The sequence below is a fragment of the Phyllostomus hastatus genome, unplaced genomic scaffold (assembly GCF_019186645.2).
Source record: "Phyllostomus hastatus isolate PE091 unplaced genomic scaffold, TTU_PhHast_1.1 phas_scaffold_78, whole genome shotgun sequence".
NCBI lineage: Eukaryota > Metazoa > Chordata > Mammalia > Chiroptera > Phyllostomidae > Phyllostomus > Phyllostomus hastatus.
This window is the reverse complement of record NW_025334041.1, coordinates 83,237,520-83,249,578: the sequence shown is the minus strand read 5'-3', so window position 1 is coordinate 83,249,578 and position 12,059 is coordinate 83,237,520. Positions and strand designations below refer to the sequence as shown.

Below are 12,059 nucleotides of genomic sequence, written 5' to 3'. Positions count from 1 at the left end.
TTATGCTCCACATAAATGACTACATTCCCATGCCACCTCACCCTACCAAATTTGTGTGTTAGCTGTTCTTTTCTGACCGGGCAACATTTAGGTAGAAAGGTGTTTAAAGCTGCAATTGATCCTGTGTTTTTCTCTATGAGCTGAGCCTTGTGTTCTAAGGTGGCCTAGAAATAATGTTACTGTTGGTGACCCCTCAGGGTGCAGTTGTAAATAGCTTGGATAAGAAGGCAGAGGTTTCTTTTTACATCAAAATTCTGTGGGAAAAATGTATGAAGTTTTGCTTCATTTTGAAATTTTGTGTCCTAAATATGTTCATTCTTTATCAGTTATGTTAGTAGTCCTTGAAATTTTCCCCTAAAAGCCCAGTCTCTATATTCTTGGTCTTCTCTGGGTTCTTAACCTCCAAGGCATTGGAAATTCTTCCTAACACAATTTCAGTGCAGGTAGGAATGTGGGGCCAAGTGGGGTCAAGTCACCTGTCACTGTCCCCGTTTCCCTGCTGTGACCCCAAGGCAGCCTGGCCTCTTCCACCTTGCTCTCACAGTCCTGCCATTGCCTGGTCCTGTACTTCCCATGAGGTTCGTGCCTTCTGCTCATTCTCAGTGCTACCTTTCACTTGATCTAGTGCAGCAGGCTTTTGCCAGTTCCTTTGTCTTCAGTGTGTCTTGACTCTAGTCTGTTCTGCCCAGTGCATTCAGGAGAAGCTTCCCACATTATGACCATTCTCATCTCTCCTCTCTTGCTCAAAAACCTGCAATAGCTTTCCATTGCCTAAAACCTAAATTTAGCCTTTATTCAGAAATGTGTACATATAATCACATAAAGTTCTTGCCTCTGGCTACACATTCAAATACCTGAGCTTTTAAATACTTGTGTTCTGCCCCCTCCTCCTGACCCCCCACCAGTGAAATACAGTGAAATCTGGGGGTTCCAAAGATGTTTGTGTTTTGTTTGTGTCTTCCTGTCAAGCTATGAGGATCCTTAAGCATAGCTAGGGTCAGCACTGAAAACCAGTGCACCAGTCGTTTATACCTAAGAATTGTGTGCTGTCTTAAATCTCTGCCAATCAGAGGCACTCAGCAAATGTTTGTTGAACCTAGGTGAACTGAATGTATCACATGTTGCAAGCACATTGATCACTTATTGTTTACCAAACTGCCATATTTTCTCTACCTCTGCACCTGTGCACAGGAAGGCTCAGTGGCTGGATGAACTCAGGAAATCAGCGCAGGTGCCCTCTTTGCACCTGCCGCAGTCTGGCCACAGCAGAGGCGCTTTGTACAGGACAGCACATGCCTCTTCACTGCACCTCTGTGGGACAGACTCTTGTGGTGTCAAGGCAGCCCACAGGAGGGAGGGAGGCTGCATAAGCTGGTGAGAGAAAAGGAACCAGAGGTGTAGGGAAAGGAAGAAATGAATGTTGCAAATAAAAGGGAGTTAGACCATGAAACCTGAGGAAAGTTTATAGTAAAAGTACCAACTACTCAGTAACAATACTGACTCCTGGGCCTCTGAAAGTCTTCCCACTCTCCCGAGCCACACAAATGCCATGTTGACCGGCCTGGGCTGAGGGGAAAAGAAAGGCCATGTCTGGCTGCAGAGACGCAGACCCTCTGCAGTTTCACAGACCAGGTGCAGAGACTCCAGGGAAGCTGCTTTGCTGGGTGTGAGGGCGGGGATGCATTTTATTTGTTTGTTTGTTTTTGATGACCACTTTCAAATACTCCTAGGTAAAGGAGACTGAAGAGGAGGGAGAAACCACTTGAGCTGCCTCACACACTGGACACTTAAAAGGCAGCCTGGGGAGAAGTGGTCCCCAGTGGGGCTGGTGTCATAGTGGATATCTGTAGCTTTGAAGGCAAGGATTTTAACTCTCGGTTTGGCAACCCAGGATTTAAAATCATAATATCTATCCCCTTTTGACTGTAGATTGCTTCTTCTGGGTTTCAGTTACCCCGGTGGAAGGGAAACTTGTTCATGTGGGGTTGAGAGGAATGGCGTGTGCGAGGAGCAGAGCTGAGGGCGTGAGGGCCCAGTGCATCCTGCATCTTTGGTCTGTTTCAAAGGGATTTGGGGAACAGTTTTAGGACAAGACCAGATGTTGTTCTCCGGAACACAGTTTGCCTGTAGGTACTGTGCCTCCCTCCCCCTCCACCTGGCATCTCGGTGCTTTAACCCCACCTGGTTTTGGAGACCAGTTTGTCCAAAGATCTTTCAGTCCTGTGAGCCCAGAGTGGTACTTCTGAGTCAAGGCTCATTTCTCTTTGTGGGGAGCTTTGCTTCAGGCACTGAGAAGGCCTATTTAGATCAGGACCATTGAAACATTTAAGACTTTGTTTCTAGGCACAGCTGTTCATTCACCAGCAAGTCACTTACCTTCCCAAATTCTTTATAATCTGTAAAATGAGGTCAGTTTAATATGCCTACCTCAAATAAGGGTGGAATGAAATCTATATGGAACTCTGAGAGTCGTAAGATGATACTATAAAGACCTAAGATACTTGTTACTTGTATCTCTCAAAATGTTGGAGTAGAGGTGCAGTTGCTTCCACCTACTAGACCTCTACTCAGTCCAGCTTCCAGCTAGAGGACTCTTTATTGTTTGTAACTAGCTGGCCCTCAGCTGCAAATATCTTGCCTGGTCTGCCCTGATATTCTGAGCTGGAAAACAGAACCTCAAGAGCCAGAAGAAACTTTCTGAATGTCTACTCATATTCCCAAAGACTGAGAGCAGAGCCAAGACCTGAAGATTGCACCAGGTCTTTTATCCTTCGGCTCCACCCTGCTCTGATTAGAACCTCTCACTTTGTTCCACCTCTTTCTTGAGATGAAAGGAGAGGAAGAGAACTTTAACTCTCTTTACAGAAGTCTTCACGCCTTCATCCTGAGTTGAAATTTTTGTTAACCTTAGCTTACTTGGTGTTAAAGTAGGACCTTACACTTATAGGATGTGTCCAGTATCATTCATTGTTCCAGTTAGACCTGGAATCCAGCCCCATTGTGCTGCATAACCAGGCCTCTTGTGTCCTTTGGTGATCAAACCTGCTTTCTTTAGGGCTTGGTTCCAGTTTGATCTCCTGCAGTGTCTACTGGTCGGTTCACTCCAAGGGCTTCTCCTTCTTTGAACTGTGGTCATTTATAGCATGTGTCTCACAATTTCATGTGTATGTGGTTTGTTTATACCATTTTTGTTTATTTTTTTTTGCTGGTTTGCAGTGTTTTCTCATTGTCTTCTTACATGAGTCATGCCTCTTAACTGTCATGTAAACTCTGTACAGGTAGGGACCATGTTGCTTTTTAGCACTGTGTTGAGTGCGTTTTAGTCATCCTAGCACTTCCTTACTGCTTTTTGCTCAGCTTTTCCTTGAAATAGTCGCCATGGTGTTGAAGTATGTGTTAGGAAGCCAGTTGAACCTATGCCCTAACCTTGAGGAGCTCTACCTTTACCTTGTAGGAAGGATCTAAATGCCATGGCTCAGACATGGTGTCTTGGTCCTGTGCTGCCACCCCAGAGTCACCTGTGCCTGACGTCTGAACATGAGCATTAGCTCTCAGCAGAGAGAGCCAGGTGTTGAGCTCTACTTCCAGCTGCCAGGACAGACGGCTTTCCTGCCCAACAGGCTCACTCAGTGGGTGGTCCAAGAAGGCGTACCTGCAATGAAGACTGAAAGGGAGAGCTTGTAGAGGTGAAGGGAGACCAGGAGATAGTGATACCACTATATTGTTACAGAAACCATGGAAGACAACAGTTTAAAGGAAGGAGGAGAGTAGTGTCAGATGGCTCAGGAGAAATTTTCTGGGCTGAGGACAAAGCTGATTCCAAGATGTGATCTGGCACTTAGCAGAGGTCTTCCCTGACATCCCCACCTAAAACACTTCCACTCCATCACCCTACGATAGCTGTTTTACTGTCTGTACTGCACTGTCATTAGCTGAAGTCATCCTGTTGGTTTATTTGTAGCTTATGTATCTCCTTAAGTAACTCCTTAAAAACAGCAACTTTGCCTTGTTCATCCTTGTATTCTCAGCTCCCATCACAGTGCCTGACACTCAATAAGGTAGAACAAATGCATAGACTTGTCCAAAGTGACCCAGTTAGTAAGTGGGAAGGCTTTGGTTGGGGGTGAGGGACAGAGCAGTAAATATGCACACATTTTGACTAGTGATTTTAAAGACTGTACAATTTAAAAATTAACAAGTTAATCATACAATAGGTTAACTTTTAGAAGGTAAAAGAAGGAAAGCATGAGAAAATACTACATATATAGTCATTTGTCTTTATTTAGAAATGAGTGATAATGCAATATCACAAATCAAACTTCTGAAATTTCCACAAATTGTACAAAGAAGGAAATTTAGAACTTTAAATGCTTTAATTATTTAATAAAGAATCAAAAGATATGAGTTAAGCATTTGACTCATATTAGGAAAAAGAATGAGATATACTAGGAAAGCCAAAAAGAAAGAAATATGAAAGCAGATATTACTAAGTTTTAAAATGAGAGAATTGGTAGACATATTGATAGTCATTCTTCCGGGGGCGGGGGGGGGCAGTAAAATAGCCAGAGACAAAAAAATTAGATATAAAAAATGCACATTATAAAAAGTCCTATGTAGGACTTCTGCTCAAGATGGAGGCATACATAAACACATCTTGCCTCCTTGCACAACTATGGCAAAATTATAACTAGACTACAAAACAAGTGTCACCCAGAAACATCAGAAAATCAAACTGTATGAAAGTCCAACAAACAAGGATTTAAAGAAAGCACATTCATCCAGACAGGTAGGAGGGCCAGCTATGTGCAAAGAAGCACCGAGAGGTGGAAAGGCCCAGAGACAGGCACCCAGTCACAGAACAGGTGGTCCCACATCCATGTGTGGTGGATAGAGCTTGAAGGGCTATCTTGGAATCAAGGGATCACAGCCCCAGACCATACCATCCAGCCCAGGGTTCCATCGCCAGGAAGATAAGTCCCCATAACTTCTGGCTGTGAAAACCAGTGGAGGTTGGGGTGGTGAAAGAAACTGTGGGGTTCTCAAGAGACTCTCAAAGGGCCTGCAATGGACTTAGGACTCATGCAGACCCAACCCCTCTGGGATTTAGCACCAGGGGCAACAGCTGGAAGGGCACCAGTGGCATATGGGGAGAAAGCAAAGTGACTGGCAACAGGGCAAGTGCCGGGAGACAGCTTCCTCCCAGGTAAAGCTTCTGAGGCCAGGTAGTGGCATTGTCCCCTTGTGAGCCCTCCCCCACACAGCAACAGTGGTGGCATGAGTTGCCCTGCCCTGGTGATTACCTAAGGCTCCACCCCATCCAGCTTACAGGTGTACCTTTCTACAATAGGCCATGCTTCTAAGACAGGGAGTCAAAGCAGCTCTACCTAGAGCTGCTAATAATACATAGAAACAAACAAAGGGTGGCTGCCACATTGAGGAGACAAAGATATATGGCCCAAGTGAAAGAATAGAACAAAACCCCAGAAAAACTAAATAAAACGGAGATAAGCAACCTATCAGATGCAGAGTTCAAAACACTGCTTATCATGATGCTCAAGGAACTCATTGGGAACTTCAACAGCATAAAAAAGACTCAGAAATGAAGGGTACATTGAAATATGTAAAGAAATACATGAAATAAAGTATATATTAAAGTGAAGTAAAGAAAAATCTACAGGGAACCAACAGTGGAAGGGATGAAGCCAAGAATCAAATCAACAATTTGGAACACAAGGAAGAAAAAAACATTCAATCAGCAGCAAGAAGAAAAAAATTTAAAAAAACAAGGATAGGCTAAGGAGCCTCTGTGACATCTCCAGACGTACTGACATCCAAATCATAGGGGTACCTGAAGGAGAAGAGGAAGAGCAAGAAATTGAAAACTTATTTGAAAAAAAATAAAACTTTCCTAATTGGGGGAAGGAAATATACAACGCCAGGAAGGAGAGAGTCCCAAAGAATATGGGCCCAAAGAGGACCATACCAAGATACACCGTAACTAAAATGCCAAAGGTTAAAGATAAAGAGAGAATCTTAAAAGCAGCAAGAGAAAAGCAGAGAGTTACCTACAAAGGAGTTCCCATAAGACTGACAGCTGATTTCTCAAAAGAAACCTTTCAATCAAGAAGGGACTGGCAAGAAGTATTCAAAGTGATGAAAAGCAAAGATTTACAACCTAGAGTACTCTGTCCATCAAAGCTATGACTTAGAATTGAAGGGCAGATAAAGTGCTTCCCAGATAAGGTAAAGTTAAAGGGGTTCATCATCACTAAGCCATTGTTACATGAAATGTTAAAAGGAATTATATAAGAAAAAGAAGATCAAAACATGAACATTAAATGGCAATAAATTCATAATTATCAACAATTGAATCTAAAAAAACAAGCCAAGCAAACAAGTAGAACAAATACAATCATAGATACAGAGATCATTTGAAAGGTTATCAGCTGGGTGAGGGAAGGGAGAGAATGGGGGGAAAGGTGCAGGGATTAAGAAGTACAACTGATAGGTACAAAATGGATAGGGGGAAGTTAAGAGAACGGAGCAGTCAAATAACTAATATGCATGACCTGTGGATATGAACTGGGGGCAGAAATTGCTGGAGGGAATGAGGGTACAAGGTAGAGGGGGACAGGGGAAAAATTGGGACAACTGTAATAGCATAATCAATTTTTAAAAAATTTAAAATAAATTCCTATGTATAACTAGGCTAATGAATTTGCTACTCAATAAAATAGGTGATTTTTTTGGTAAAAAAAAATACATGTGCATGAAACCACAATTAAGTAAAGGATTTGAAAAATCAATATTCAATGAAGAAGTAGAAAAAAGTATTAGCTCCAGGTGCTTCTATGAATGAGTTCTTCAAACTTGTAAGGAACAGACCATTGTTATTGCCTTTTTATTGTAAAAAAGAAATCAACCTACAATTTGCCATATAAACCCTTTTAAGTGTACAGTTCAGTAATGTCAAGTATGCATACATTATTGTAACACCAATCTCCAAAACTTTTTCATCTTGCAAAAGTGAAACTCTGCACCCATTGAACAGCATCTCCCTTTTTCCCCTTCAGATTCTGATAACCGCCTTTTTTTTCTGTCTCAATGAATTTGACTTCTTTAAATCATACAGTATTTGTCTTCTTGTGACTTGCTTATTTTACTTAGATAAGGTACTCAAGGTTCATCTATATTGTAACATGTTAGAATTTCCTTCTTAAGGCTGAATAATATTCTGTTGTGTGCATGTGACACATTTTGTTTATCCATTCATCCAATAGTTGACATTTGGATTGCCTCCACTTCCTGGATATTGTGAATAATGCTGCTGTTGAATGTATAAATATCTTGCTGTTTTAACTGCTGTAAAGCATAGGAAAATAAGAAAGCCAATATAATTCATTTCTGTGAACACACCTAATAAATTGTGTATACACACATACATATACTTCACACCATTTTCAATAATATAGATGTAAAAAATGCTAAATAAAGCACTAACAAATTCATCAATATGGTAATGGAATGATGTTTAATAACTGCCAGCATTTATTGTGCAGCTCTGTTTAGAATTTGCCCATGACCCCTCAGCTAGTAAGTGGTGGAATAGAAAGGCAGCACAGGTCTGCCTGACTCCAGAGCCCAGGATGCATTCAGTGAGTTTGTTGAGAAGGTAATGATGGACCCATAAAGAAATCCACTGATATGATACATCACATAAGTTGGTCAAAAGAGAAAAGAAACAGACTCGAGTCTCTCATAGATAATGAAGTATTTGAAGATGAAAGTCAATATTATTTATTTTTAAAACTCCCCTAGTAAATTAGGAAAGAAAGAAATTTCATTGACATGTTAAAACATCTTCTGAAACAACACCTAGCATCATTTTTAATAAATAATGTCAGGGAAAAGACAAACCTATCCTGAGTAGTATTCCTCAATAGTGTCCTGAGAGGTTAATCTAGCCAATGTAATGAAGCAGGGTAAAGGAGACACAGTTTTTGGCTGCAAACTGTCCACCTAGAAATCTGAACATAATCATAAAAAACATCTAACAAGACAGCAGCAAGGATGTCCAGTAAAATATATACATAAAACTTCTAAAATAGCTTTCTAGTACAGGTAATAGTTGTGATTGGGAGAGGAAAAAGTTCATTCACCCTAGCAACCACAACTATAAACTACTTTGGAACAAAATTAACAGGAAGCATGCAGGACTTACATGAAGAAAACTAACTTCTAAGGTTCACAGCAGGACATGAAGAAAGTAGATAGGTAAGCTATATTCCATGAGGGAAGACTTACTGCTTAAAAAATGTTAACCTTTCTCTAATCCATAAACTTACATGCAAATCTACAAAAATGTTTTATCAACTTGAATATTTAAAAATTTATCTGGAATAAGTGAAATAATTATTTTTAATTGAAAGAAGAAGAATGTTGGGAGAAATTTTATTACCAGATAACTCTTATTATAAACCTGTGTTAGAATAATATCATACTGGTGGAGGACTAAATTAAGAATTTGCAAGCTTCATTTCTGAAGGGGATAAGACTTAAGTTGTCGAAGTCCACAAAACTCTAAGTGAGTGGTGTCAGATTTCCAAACCACATTCTTTTTTAAAAATTGCTCAGTTACAGTTGTCTCCATTTCCCCCCCATGACTCTCCTCTGCCTTACCTACTGCCTGCCTCCCACATTCAGCCCTCCCCCCACCTCGTCATCTTTGTCTATGGGTCCTTTATACAGGTTTCTTGACCCTTCCCCTTCTCTCCCCGGTTCTCCCCCTCCTCCCGCCCCTCTGGTCACTACCAAACCACATTCTTAACCAAAATGCAATATTACCTTCCGAAAATATACACAGATACATCCATTAGTAAAAGGCCTGAGAAGCAAGTACACCAAAATATTAATATTAGTTATCTGTAGGTGATGGAATTATGACCTTTTTCCCCCTCTATACTTTTTTTGAATTTGCCAAATATTCTACAGAGAACACATATTGCTTTTATAATTGGACAGAAAGGACATTTCTAATATTTTCAGAAACCAAACCTCCACTACCCTGTCAGTGTGGGAATCCAGCCATGACCTTATTCTTGGACAGCGCCAGTGGAGGGGCCTTGGGAATGCTCTTGGGCACAGCCGCAGAGGCATGTCATATATGGAGACCTTCCATGAGGATGACCTCACCACTGGAACCCATTCAACATAAACCTTGCCTGCAAGAGCTGGTGGAGATCTTTGGACAAAAACCTGGAGAGTGAAGGCCCGAGAAAGAACTGAAGAAGTCCAGTGTGTCCGTCTGGCCTTAGTCAGTCTCCTCTGTGATGAGTGCTAGGGAAGGATTACTTTTCCCCACCTCCATGTCCTCCAAAAAAGAACCCCCACACTGGTCCAGGGTTATTCCTTTTTCCCAGGCCTGAGGGAGAGCACGAGATGTTACTGTCTTTGGAGAAGTGGTAATGGGTTACTGGTGGGTGAAAGAAGTGGGAACATCACCTAGACTAAAAGAAGAAGAAGAGACCATTTTTAGATAATCCTAAATCATTCTCTGTAACTGGCTTCCTCATCCCTGGCAGCCTTGCCTCTTCACCTCACTTCAGCTTTAAAAAGCCAACAGCATCATACCCAAGCACATTTCCATCGAAATAGGGTCCAGCCATCGACAGCGCTGGCCCCTCTGCCACCTTGGACAGCTCTGAAGTCCCTGGGCCCACCACACTTCAGCATCCATGTCCACAACCTCTCTCCCCCCTCATTACCAACTCTAGAGGCAAAAAGTCCCCCATGAGTGCTGGGTATTGAAGGGCCATAACAGGGCTCTAGTCAAAGACTGGCCTCACATTTATAAAAATTGGGGCAGTAGGCTTGTGTCAAGCTCCAGAGGAGGTACACTGCCTAGGTGCCATCCCGTGTTCAGCCTCATGCAATCTCAGCTCCCAGGATACATGCTGAAACTCCGCTTCCAGAGTCTGCCCTCCTTGATGGATTCCCTTCTCACCACAAGGTGTTATCAAACTTCTAAGACAGCGAAAAATGTTGTCTAAACTCTAACTTTTATCAGGCCCTGAGGGGTCTCCTCCTATTTTGGCTTTTCACCTCCTTCACTGGACTTGTTCAAGGGTATTTTAGCTAGAACGAGTCAAAGCCCAGGAATTCATATGCCAACTGTAGGAAAAGCAGGATCAGCATTTGCAGTAACACTTTGAAAGTCAGATGGATTCTAAATTATTTGCATGATGTCATTATGGGAGAACCTTACCTTTGGAATGCAAGTGATGCTTCTAATAGTTCTCAGCTCATACCAAATTGCAACTATATTTTTTCCCTCAGCATCAGGAGAGGGTGTGGTGCTAAGGTTGTAAGAACAGGTTTTGGAGCTAGACTGACCTGGGGTGGATGGATTCCTGGCTGCTTCTGGCTGTCACTTCAATAAGTGTCTTATCCTCCTGCAAAGTCCTCAACTCTAAAAAATGTGAATAACACTAAGATTAAATAAGAAAATGCATACACAGTGTGTAGTACAATGTGCAGCACGAAGACACGATTAATGGCAACTATCAATAATAACAATAATGGTAATTAATAGCAAGGCCTAAGGCGGATAGTCTGCTCCAGATCACCCTATAGGGACTCTTGTTCTTGCCTAGAGCCGTGGGCAGAGCATCCTAACAACCCAAGGTCTGCTGAGTCCCTGTGTGCAGAGGCCTTTCCCTGGGAAACCACAGCACCTAATCACAAAATGCTTTCACTTAAAAGCCACCCTTCTGCGTGTGAGGGCCTGAGTGTTCAGTAGAGCTTGATTTTTGAAAGAACCGTCCAGTAGGGAGCTTACCAACCCAGCTTTTAAAGCTCTCCAGTCCTCCCCTGGCTGGTGTGGCTCAGTTGGTTGGAGCATTGTCCTGTAAACCAAAAGGTCATGGGTCCAGGGCAGGGCATGTGCCTAGGTTGTGGGGGATTCGGTCCCTGGTCGAGGTGTGTCCAAAAGATGTTTTTCTCTCACATCGATATTTTTCTTCCTCTCTCTCCCTTCCTTCCCATCTCTCTAAAATCAATGAGTGTGTCCTCAGGTGATGATTGATAAATCAACCAATCAATCAATCAATCAATCTACTCCTGCCTGCAAGGATGAGGATAGGGCCGTGGGGCACCACAACTCAAGGGCTTGCCAGGAAGGCAGAGTGTGGAAGTCTGGGGAGAGAAATGACTGATTATAAGGAGAGGAGCTGGGATCCTGGGGTACCTCCCAGGCCACCCCACCACGCAGGACACTCGGAAAGTGGAGCGTAGCCTGTTTCTAGCTCCTCCAGAGTAGGGGTCATCCCCAACTGATGGGAAAATGCGAGTGTCTTTTTCCTTAGCTATCTAGTAGGTTTCAAAGTTTTCCCCTTGGGCTGTTACTTCTCCGTTTGGCACTGACTATCCGAGTGCTGGCTTCTTGTAAGTGCAAATCTCTAGTATACGGTAGTTCAAACAGTTTCATCCTCCCTTATTCGCACCCTTTCCATTGGAACCCTGTCTTGGGTGGGGTACTGACAAGAAGGCTCCAGCCCAGCCACTTTCCCTGTGCCCATTAGACTTGTGAGGCTGCCCCAAGTTGGGAGGGGGACAATGGGCCCCATCCCCACAGCCTGCCCAGTCCCCACCCCAACCCAGAGAAAGAGAAGAATCTCCTCTCCCCACCACACTGCTCTCAGCTCAGTCTGAAGACTATGACAGGAAGACTCAACTTTTTCTAGCTTCCTTGCATAGACACTCTCCTAAAGCCTGTTGTTTGCAGCTGGGGCCATGGAGACAATTTCAGGGAAACAGAGAAATGTTCACTCAACATTTTGAACACAGATAAAATTTAATCCTGTTTTTCAAATCCTCTAACTTTTTCCTGATGTTTTTGTGCCTCCTTGTTCAATCAGTTACTGGAAAAGTTGGGTTAAAATCTCCCAATACAATCACAAATTCTTGTTTCTCCTTTTTGTTTAGAAAATGTTTGTTGTTTCTCTCTCTCTCTCTCTCTCTCTCTCTCTCTCACACACACACACACACACTAATGTCTCTCT

The 12,059-nt window shown here is 42.6% G+C and overlaps 1 protein-coding gene across 1 annotated transcript in view; it reads left to right on the top strand.

The window, feature by feature from the left end:
* Window positions 1-5,363, top strand: part of LOC123811466 (STAM binding protein) — a 30,860-nt gene extending 25,497 nt beyond the window's left edge. Inside the window, exon 11 of the transcript XR_006784392.1 lies at window positions 3,455-5,363. The gene's annotated coding sequence lies outside the window, so the exon portion shown is untranslated. The remainder of the gene's footprint in view (window positions 1-3,454) is intronic.
* The last annotated feature ends 6,696 nt before the right edge of the window (window positions 5,364-12,059 follow it).